The following is a 10,491-nucleotide window of genomic DNA, read 5'->3' as shown; positions in this document are numbered from 1 at the left end:
TTTGTGATTCGGCCAACCACAGTAAGGATTACAGACGTCGATTTAAATATGTTGTTATTATGCTAGATTGGGTGTAAATAAGAAACAGAGATCTTATTCAGCTGCTTATCTTCCCGGGCAAGTCGTCAAAACCGACAGAAGGGATACCAACTCCTTTCTAACAACATAAATCATTATATGCGCGATGAGTAGAGATTCACCTAAAAAGCAATATTGCTATTTGACGTTTGTTGACATTGCGAACTTTTATATGCGCAAATATCAAATTACAATATTGCTTTTTAGATGAATAGCTGCGATTTGGCCTTTTAACCCCCCTGTAGGGTTAACTTGCACAACGAGATAAAATTTTGTCACGGTCATTTTATCGATTCAGACGATATAATTATGTCATTTTGTCGATTGTAATAAGTCATGTCGTTTTGTCAAAATACACAAACTTATCGACTTCGGCAAAATTTATTTAATCGATCGATAATTTTATCACGTTGCAAATGTTAGCTTTGCACATTAACGGAATGTAATACGGTTTTAGAGTTTTCCTTAGTTACAAAACAGCTGCGTCCAAGAAAACAAAGCGGAAAAACAAATGAACAACTGAACTAATTGAAATTTAATTTAAAATTAATTTGAATTTGGAATTCTTAGTAAAACGCAAGACATTGAACTTTAAACTAGCCAGTATTATCACACGGCAATTTTATTGGTAAAGAAAACTTAGTGGTTTATATTCTCTTTAGGTAAAGAGGTAATACTTAATACAGGCGCTATTCTTGTATGTATGACTAATGATTCGCTCCTGCAGATTGTATAACTTTTTTATTTCTAGTACTACCACTGTTAAATAACGTGTAACTATTAATACAAACTCATCACGAGTGAAATGAACATATAGGTACGTCCCGTCTCTCAGTTACTGATTCTCGTGATGAATTGCTTACTAAAATAGAACAAGAACATAAATGAAATTCTAGTAGCTATTTTTGTCATTTGACATAATGTGTAAGGTTATCTTTCCCGCAAAAGTATCCATAGGCACCTCGATCAAAATAGCTCGATTAGAATGACAAATGAATGAATGATATGAATGATGATTTTGTATTGTAATGACAACTGCCAGGATTTGTCTTTCCACCAACCCTCAGTGCAGCAGCGTGGTGGAGTGTGCTCAATATCCCCTCCGTTAATTGAGGGGACGCCTGTGCCCATCAATGTAGCGACTTCAGAATTTAGATTCTAACATAATTTTCAACAAAATATAGTTTCTTACTTTTTATTTGACAGATTTCTGACTCGTCTTATCTAGCCTATTCGATCCCACTGCTGGGCAAAGGCCTCTCTCCTTCATTTTTCCACTCTCGACTTTGCGCGATCTCCTACTATAGCGTATTATACTTATCATTGCCTATAGGTATTGAAGTGGTTCCATGAGTAAACCCTTATATTTTCCGTAATAATCGACCCGGAAACGCGTTACTTCGGTCTTGGAATCCCACGTCACGTTTCTACCGGAAAAGTATTAAAGTACCTAAATACGAATAGGTAAGTTTAATTAGTATATAAGTACTAAGTATATCTTGGAACGAATACAGAGGGAGATCTATCGTGTGGGTTGTGAACTGGATTACCAACCCCATCAGACCTGGTGTCAGGGTTACTATGGAGCCGCTAAAGGCCCCTGACATGGCTCATGTAACGACTAGATACTTACTTACATCAATAAGTAGCAACCGAGAGTAACAGCTTAACGTGCCGTGCACGGATCATCTTACTTTCGGGCAATCAGGTGATCAGCCTGTAATGTCCTAACCAAACTAGGGATCACAAAGTGATTTTTGTGATATGTTCCCACCGGGATTTGAACCCGGGACCTCCGGATTGTGAGCCCAACGCTCAAACCACTGAACCACGGAGGCCGTCAAGAGGGAGATGAAAGGGGCACATCGAACCAATTTAAAAAGCAATATTGCTACCTATTTGACTTTTCCCTAAAAAGTGGTATGGAGAATGCTACACCGACAAAAGCGTGGGTGGCTATTAAATTAGTGATGTGATGTGACATTTGGTGACATGCCTACTTTCTTTTATATACACAAATGTGAAATTGTAATTTATTTATTTATTTACTTTTAGGAAGATTAACAGCTGAATAGTACAGTAAATAAAATCATTAGTAACTATATGCTAATTACAAATCTCCACCTATAGGTTTCAATATAGTTACTCTATAAAGTAGGCTAATTAAATGAACATAAAAAGAACGTTAATAAAATAAATTTCAAACATGCGTTCATAACAGAAACAATAACAATCACAAACAGTGCCAGTTTACTCACTTTATCTATGCAATTCACTAAGTGATGGTGTTGATGGTGTGGTTGTGCTTGTGCTAAAGAGGTCAATATCTAAACTATTTATTATTATTTTAATATTATTTTTTAGATGTTTTGCTTAGATGTGGCGTTTTTAGACCACCAGATTATAGTATTGTTGACTTGTGGCTCTGCCCACATAGGAATACAGGCGTGTATTACAGATATTAATTCGTAACCGTGAACTGAAATCAAAAGTAACTTTGTATTGAGATATACACTTCTCATCAAAAAAATCGAAACACCTTGCAAGTTTACGTTTTGTCAGGATTATCAGAAAAATGTGTACATTTAGGAATAAATGTTAAATGTCGTTTAATAGTGAGTAATATGAGCTTATCAAATCTTAATGTTAATGTTCTAAATTTAAATGAATTTTTCATAGGTTTCGTATTTTGTTAAATGAGTCATTTTTATTCCGTATGGAGTATAAAGGAAATGGATAAAACAACACACGTAAATGAAAAAAAAGCTAAAAAACGTTTATTTAATAACTTGTATTCCCTCCCCGAGCTCTAATTACTGCTTCCATACGGTTCTTCATCGATCGGATGAGAGTCACGATCACATGCTGTGGTATATTGTCCCATTCCTCTTGGATTGCATCTTGCAGCTGGCTAAGTGTTTCTGGGGCAGGATCTCTTGCTCGAATTCGTCTCTTTAATTCATCCCACAGATGTTCAATGGGATTCATGTCCGGGCTTCTTGCTGGCCATTCCATAATAGAGATATCGACTTCGTTAAGATAATCTCGTACGACGCCCGCGGTGTGAGCCCTAGCATTGTCGTGCATGAATATGAAGCCGTTGCCAATAAAATGTGCATAGGGCATCACATGAGGCTCGAGACACTCTTCGACGTACCGATGACAGTTTAGTGCAGGCAGACGTGGCCCAGACACGAAAGCAAGCTCTGTCTTACCGTCGGCGCTGATTCCTCCCCAAACCGTCCACGAACCGCCACCATAGCTGACCTTTTCTTCAATGCAGCATTGTGCATAGCGTTCTCCGTATCTTCTGTAGACCTTGTTCCTTCCGTCGTTACCATACAGCATAATTTTACACTCATCAGAAAAGAGAACTTTGCTCCACTGTAGGTATGACCAATTTAGGTGCTCACGTGCAAAGTTAAGGCGCGCTCTTCGATGGTCTGCAGTTAATTTCGGCCCATTTGCTGGCTTATGCGGTACCAGTCCACGATCTTTCAACCTTCTTCTAATTGTAGAGTCACTTACAGCCACCCTTCGTACAACACGAAGCCGCTGCTGCAGTTGAAAAGCGTTAAGGCGTCGATTTCTTAAAGAAGTTGTTACAATAAATCGATCATCTCGCTCAGAAGTGACCCGATTCCTGCCAGATCCTGAACGGCGCGTGAACAAACCAGTCTCCCGATAACGTTTATAGACTCTATGAACAGATGACAGGCTTAAATGCAGTCTTGCAGCCACAACACGCTGACTAAGGCCAGAATCCAGCAATGCCACAACTTGGGCGGCTTCTGTGGGCGAAGTATCCATACGTTTTAGAAAAAAAAACCTTTTTTCAGACGTCCCAAAGTCACAGTATTGAAATAAAAAACAAAAAGTTTAAGGATAGGCGCCAATTTTTAGTTTTTAAACGCTAAATGTACTCCAACCCTAAACACACATTTGTCTCAAAACAGTGATTAATTTCGTTTATAAGATAAACAAATGAAATTCTAATTTTGAATTTAGAATTTTCGCTTATTACTGTAATGGCCAAACTGCCAGCTATACATTTATGTATTTTTTTTCATCGTATGAATTCTTTTTTGTGTTAAATTCGGACAGAAACAATGAAAACGGAAGTGTTTCGATTTTTTTGATGAGAAGTGTATTTATAAGTAAGTGCAATGCGATATGAATTACGCTTTATTGCACCAACAAAAAGTGATTCCATAAAACAATGCTGAATCTTTACGGTTATATTCCCTTTATCGTTTTGATTTAATTATTACTCATTCAAATCAAACCAAATATACTTTATTGCACAGAACTAAATTTCAACAATCAGACATAACACATGAATACAGTACAATTTGGGCAATTTAATTTAGCTTACTCCATATTTTGTAGCCGTTAGTTCCGGCTATTATCCGTAAAACACTTCCACCAACCCTAAATGGAGTTTAGTGGAGTATGCTAAAATTTATCCATAAATTGATGCAAGTAACCCGGGATGGCAGACTTGATATTCGTCCTAAGTTGGTCCTAAAATCGAATTATTGTGAACCGTTTAGTTACAGGGTTTCAAACTCATCACCCATTCAATTTCAAAAATATCTTTATTCAGTAGGTAACATACCTAGTTACCTACACTTTGAATCGTCAATTTTTACATAACGAACGTCTCATCCGCCTAAAACTACTGCAGCTTCTCACAACCCGTATAGCCGGGGAAAAGAAGCTGCAAGGAAAACCTCGGCACAGGGCCCTAGACGTTCTTTAAAAAAAAAAAACAACAAAATATTGGATACAATTGAGTAATTTAGCTGCCTAATATAAAGTTCTCAGACAATTAATCCCATGCATTAAGTGCCTATTACTATGGGTGAAAGATAAATTATGAAATTCTGATTACTTACTAAATAACGACAGATCTAAAATTGACAAAAACGTTTTCTTTTTTATATTAGTTTAAATAGAAGAATGAAAACGTTTATTAATATTAATAACTGCGACATTTTATAATGTTTTCCTATAAAGTCACAGATTGCATTTTCATACAAATCCCATAGTAACTGATTGAACTAGTTGGAAACTAGTGTGTGCGTCAAGCTAGCGGCCTCAAAAAAAAAATGGGCACGAAAAAATAATTTGACCATACCAAAAAATAGTACTCTTGTTGAAAAAAATAGTACCTGTTGTAAAAAAAATAGTACCATCACGGTTCTGGATTTATAGCCATGTTTTATTGCACTTGCTAGCTTGACGGTGAGCGAAATTTGGCGAGAGTTAACGACAAGGTCTTTCGCTTTGATTTAAACGCCAAAAAATAGTACCGAAATAGTACTCACCCCCTGCAAAATACCGAAAGTAGTACTTCAACGATTCCAAAGTTATAAAGGCAGTTCTTTGATCCCGCTAGCTTGACGTTTTGAAAATACCTATTATCTGGGGAACACTTGCATACTTCAGTATGTAACTAATGTCAATAAACTCGTATGAAATAGTACTCCCTACCATCATAATTTGAACCTGATTCTCTTTGTAGAAATATGTCAAAAAGTCATTATAACCTATGTCATACATTTATCAAGACAAGTACAGTCGCGAACAAAATTATTACACATGCTCAAGAATGTTGTCAGATTTTAGTATTTTTCCCCATTTTTGGGTAAAAATTGGTGAAGTGCCAGGGTTGTCAGATGAAAGTAATATCATTGTTGAAACTCTTTGAGTTATTCTACAAATACTGCAAATTGTTTATTAACAAACACTTCGATCCGTAACAAATTGAACATGAAGGTATAAATTATAAAATAAAACAGCAGATTAAAAATGTATTATGATGTATTAAAATCACAGATTGTTTTCGATAAGAACTAGACCCATGCAGCCTTTTCTATTAAAATTAGTACATACGGGTGTATGCAATAGGAATTTTTTGTAATAGCAGCACTCTGAAGTGCACAGAAATGGTAGGGTAGACCTCTAAAATGGCAATACTTACGAATAAATTGTGAGGTTATGTAATTGTCTACGTGACTGTATCAACAACAAATGTATGGCATAGGTTATGATGATTTTTTAACATTTCTACAAAGAGAATCGGATCAAAATTATGATGGTAGGGAGTACTATTTCATACGAGTTTATTGACATTAGTTACATACTGAAGTATGCAAGCGTTCCCCAGATAATAGGTATTTTCAAAACGTCAAGCTAGCGGGATCAAAGAACTGCCTTTATAACTTTGGAACCGTTGAAGTATTACTTTCGGTATTTTGCAGGGGGTGAGTACTATTTCGGTACTATTTTTTGGCGTTTAAATCAAAGCGAAAGACCTTGTCGTTAACTCTCGCCAAATTTCGCTCACCGTCAAGCTAGCAAGTGCAATAAAACATGGCTATAAATCCAGAACCGTGATGGTACTAATTTTTTTACAACAGGTACTATTTTTTTCAATAAGAGTACTATTTTTTGGTATGGTCAAATTATTTTTTCGTGTCCATTTTTTTTTTGAGGCCGCTAGCTTGACGCACACGAAACTAGCCTATTACGATAGTCCTTAAAGTCGCAATGGAGCAGCCTGATGGGGGACTTAGTACGGTTGAATGTTGATTGAAAGAAGGCATGAGCTTGTCCCATGGGTAAGTAGGTAGTTCATGGTTTTAGTCGCCTTGTAGTGAACCACCACACCACCACTTTCAGATGTGATTTTCTTCAATAAAACCTCGATTTTTTTAATTAATTTCAACTCTGGTAAAAACTTGTTTTAACCACAATTTCGGAGGTGGCCTACTTATTGCCAGGTAACAAAAAATCTCATCTGAATGTGATTTTTCAAAAAGTCGCAATGGTTTTCCTAAGGGAACTATAAATCGTTGTTTCAAACTAATTCCAAGCGGGTTAAAATGGCCACATCGAAGCAATTCATCTGAGAAAGCAATATTACAATTTGACATTTGCGCATATAAAAGTACGTGCGCAATGCAAAAAAATGTCAAATCGCAATAAGTATTTCTTTCTCAGATGAATTGCTTCGATGTGGCCATTTTAACCCCCTTGTTTAGACTGCGCTGGCCACTGACATGGTAGTAAGGAAAACATAAAAAAATGTATTATACCTTCATCTGTCATTTGGGTTATGAGATCAATAAGCGACCTCATCAACCCTGGTCCCTAGGGCTACTATTGAGCCGCCAATGGCCCCAGACATGACTTATGTAACGACTACATGAAGCGGTCAGATACGCAGGATATTATTAAGGTGCGCAGACGTTCGCGCAAAACGCAGGCGCACACACTCGTCTTACCCCTCCTTGCTTCAGTGGAACGGAAAACCGATACGACTGAAGGAGAAGTCACATCAACGACTACATACTTAAGTAAAGTTAGTAACCGGGACCGACTACAAAATCCTTCGAAGCACGTTTCGTTTAATATCATATAAATAAGTACCTAAGTAAATACGTAGTAAGTAGTAGCGTGGTGGAGTATGGTCCATACCCCCTCCGCTTGATTGAGGGAAGGCCTGTGGCCAACAATGGGACATTTTCAGGCTGATGTAAATAGGGTACATAACTCATTTTACTTTTCTACTTATTTTCGATCTTTTTTTAAGGAATTAAGTAACAATGAGTACGACGTTTGACCACTTTTATTGATGACGTCACAGGACAGTATTTCCATACAAACTCCAAGGAAAACTTTCGTTTTGACGTTTCGTAAAAAGTATCTCATTTTAGAGGAAAAAAAAATACATTTTCCCGTTCTCGATAATAGATTTACTACCTGGGTTATAGGCAATAATGGATTACATTTGCCTATCGTTAATTAGTCCTCTTAATACTTTGTTATCATCTTATCAGTACGTGACCGAAACCACGCGAGATAGGCATTTTTACATTGCGATCGAGCTATATCAAAACAAAATTATATTGCCGTCATATAACTGGCGTTCATACAAATTGTAACCTTTGGTAGTATGAATTTGGGTATATTGATTGGTGTTTTAAATGTAAACGTGGTTTGGAGAAAGATGTGTACTGACTTAGTGACTATGTCGTAGAAGGACGTTTATATGTAGACATTCAAATTAGGCATAAGCATAGCATCACGCCTGTATCCCCAAAGGGGTAGGCAGAGACGTATATTATATACACCCACTTGACTCCTCGCCAGCTGTTTTTATGTCCCATGTAGGCCGAGCAAAGGCCGGTCATAGGATCAGTAAGGAGTAACCGGGACCAAGGGCTTAACGTGCCTTCCGAAGCTAGGATCATCTGACTGTCGGACAATCAGGTGGTCAGCCTGTAACGTCCTAACCAAACTAGGGATCACAAAGTGATTTTGGGAACCCGGGGCCTCCAGATCGTGAGACCAACGCTCAACCACTGGACCACAGAGGCCATTATAAATTCACATAAAAATAATTCATAGGACAATAAATTGGGATGATGAATACTGTTCATACTAGTAGGTACAGTACATGACATATCAGACTTTATTGCACACATACATAATAAGGGACTTTCCACGCTACGTTCCCAAATAAAAAAAAAACAAAAAGAACATAGATGGCGCTGTACAGTTTTCTTCGTTTAACCTTCCAATTTCATGGATAACAGACATAAGCATCTTTTATCTTTGTTTTTGGATATACACGGTGTTAGTGACATCGTAACGAATACTCAGGGGGATGATTCAGGCCATGATTCTGAGTTAATATCAAGTAGAATTTTCCGTCGCAAAATTCATGATTTTTTTTTAGTTTTTTTTAAATTATTTTCAATTCTATACTTTTGCGATGAAAAATTCCACTTGCAATTAACTCAGAATAATCAGCTGAATCATCCCCCTCAGTATTCGTTACGATGTCACTTACACCCCACACAAGTACGGTACGGTAGCCATACAAGTAGGTATTGGTGTTAGTGACACCGTAACGAATACTGAGGGGGATGGTTCAGACCATGATTCTGATACGATATCAAGTGGAATTTTCAGTCTGAATATTCCTGAAAATTTTTGTGTTTTTTTAAATTATTTTCAATTCCATACTTTTGCGACGGAAAATTCCACTTGATATCATCTCAGAATCATGGCCTCAATCACCCCTTAAAGTTTTCGTTACGATGTCACTAACACCCTGTATACGAATCGCTAGGCTTGGGTTTGTGTCCTCTAAATGACGGGCTAATGTTATGGGCGATAGGCTGATCCCTTATCACCATAAGGTTCATCATAATCCATCTTAGGACTCCGTATCAACAGTGGCTGCAAAGTTGTCTTTGAATACTTGTGGCTCTGCCCACCCCATTAGGGATTACGGGCGTGAGTTTATGTATGTATGTGCTAGGCTTATGTGGAGATGGGCAGGACACTTGGCAAGCCGGGAAGACAACAGATGGACTAAGGCTGTTACTGAATGGTGGCCAAGCGATGGTATGCGATATCGAGGTAGACCACCAGCCCGGTGGTCGAATGACTGAGGTACGTCGGTAAGCAATGGATGAGACTTGCACAGGACCGGAAAGGATGGCGTGAAAGAGAGGAGGCATATACCCAGCTGAGTAGATAGCATAAATTACGTCGTTACAAACCAAAAGAGATATAGTTCTTATTGCTAAGTAGCTTTATCTTCCAGGCAACCTACATGTAACATACATAACATAAACAGCCTATATACGTCCCACTGCTGGGCACAGGCCTCCCCTCAATCAACCGGAGGGGGTATGGAGCATACTCCACCACGCTGCTCCAATGCGTGTTGGTGGAGATGTTTTTACGGCTAATAGCTGGGACCAACGGCTTAACGTGCCCTCCGAAGCACGGAATCAACTTACTTTTTCGGACAATCAGATGATTCAAGCCTGAAAAGTCCTTACCAAACAAAGGACAGTCTCACAAAGTGATTCCGACAATGTCCCCATCGGGAATCGAACCCGGACCTCCATCCAGATCGTAAGCCTAACGCTCTAACCACTAAAGTTGCTTTAAAATTTTCATTATGTAGCACCCCTATTTTATCTAATAGCTAGCTATGCGTGATGTACTGAGTGACATTGTCGTTTAGATAATTCGTGGCTAACTGACGTATCCGTATTTTTTTGCTTAAGTGATTTGTGTCTTATTGAGAATTGTAAAAGGAGCAAATTATTTTCGCCAAAAATTTCAGATACGTCAATTCGCGTCATGAGCGGAGATTTGTGTGTTTTTTATTTGTTGATACGGCAGCAGCTGTCTTCAGTATAGTGACGGCTTGCGCAGAAGGTGGGTCTGTGATGTGTTGTGCTCCCGGCTTTTCGATAGTGAAATATATGATGTTACTTTTTTATTGGTGCTTTGCTCAATAGCAAATCCGGTTGATAGAGGGAGAGACTTGAATTTTATTTCGATTTTTTTATGTTTAAATAAGTATGTTTTACGTTTTAT

The 10,491-nt window shown here is 37.9% G+C and overlaps 1 protein-coding gene across 2 annotated transcripts in view; it reads left to right on the top strand.

Moving 5' to 3' along the window:
* The window catches only part of LOC126377103 (solute carrier family 10 member 6-like), a 49,191-nt gene that overhangs the window by 20,316 nt on the left and 18,384 nt on the right, over window positions 1-10,491 (top strand). The gene's annotated exons all lie outside the window — the stretch shown is intronic.

This window comes from Pectinophora gossypiella, chromosome 22 (assembly GCF_024362695.1).
Source record: "Pectinophora gossypiella chromosome 22, ilPecGoss1.1, whole genome shotgun sequence".
Taxonomy (NCBI): domain Eukaryota; kingdom Metazoa; phylum Arthropoda; class Insecta; order Lepidoptera; family Gelechiidae; genus Pectinophora; species Pectinophora gossypiella.
This window is presented reverse-complemented; position numbering and strand designations above follow the sequence as displayed.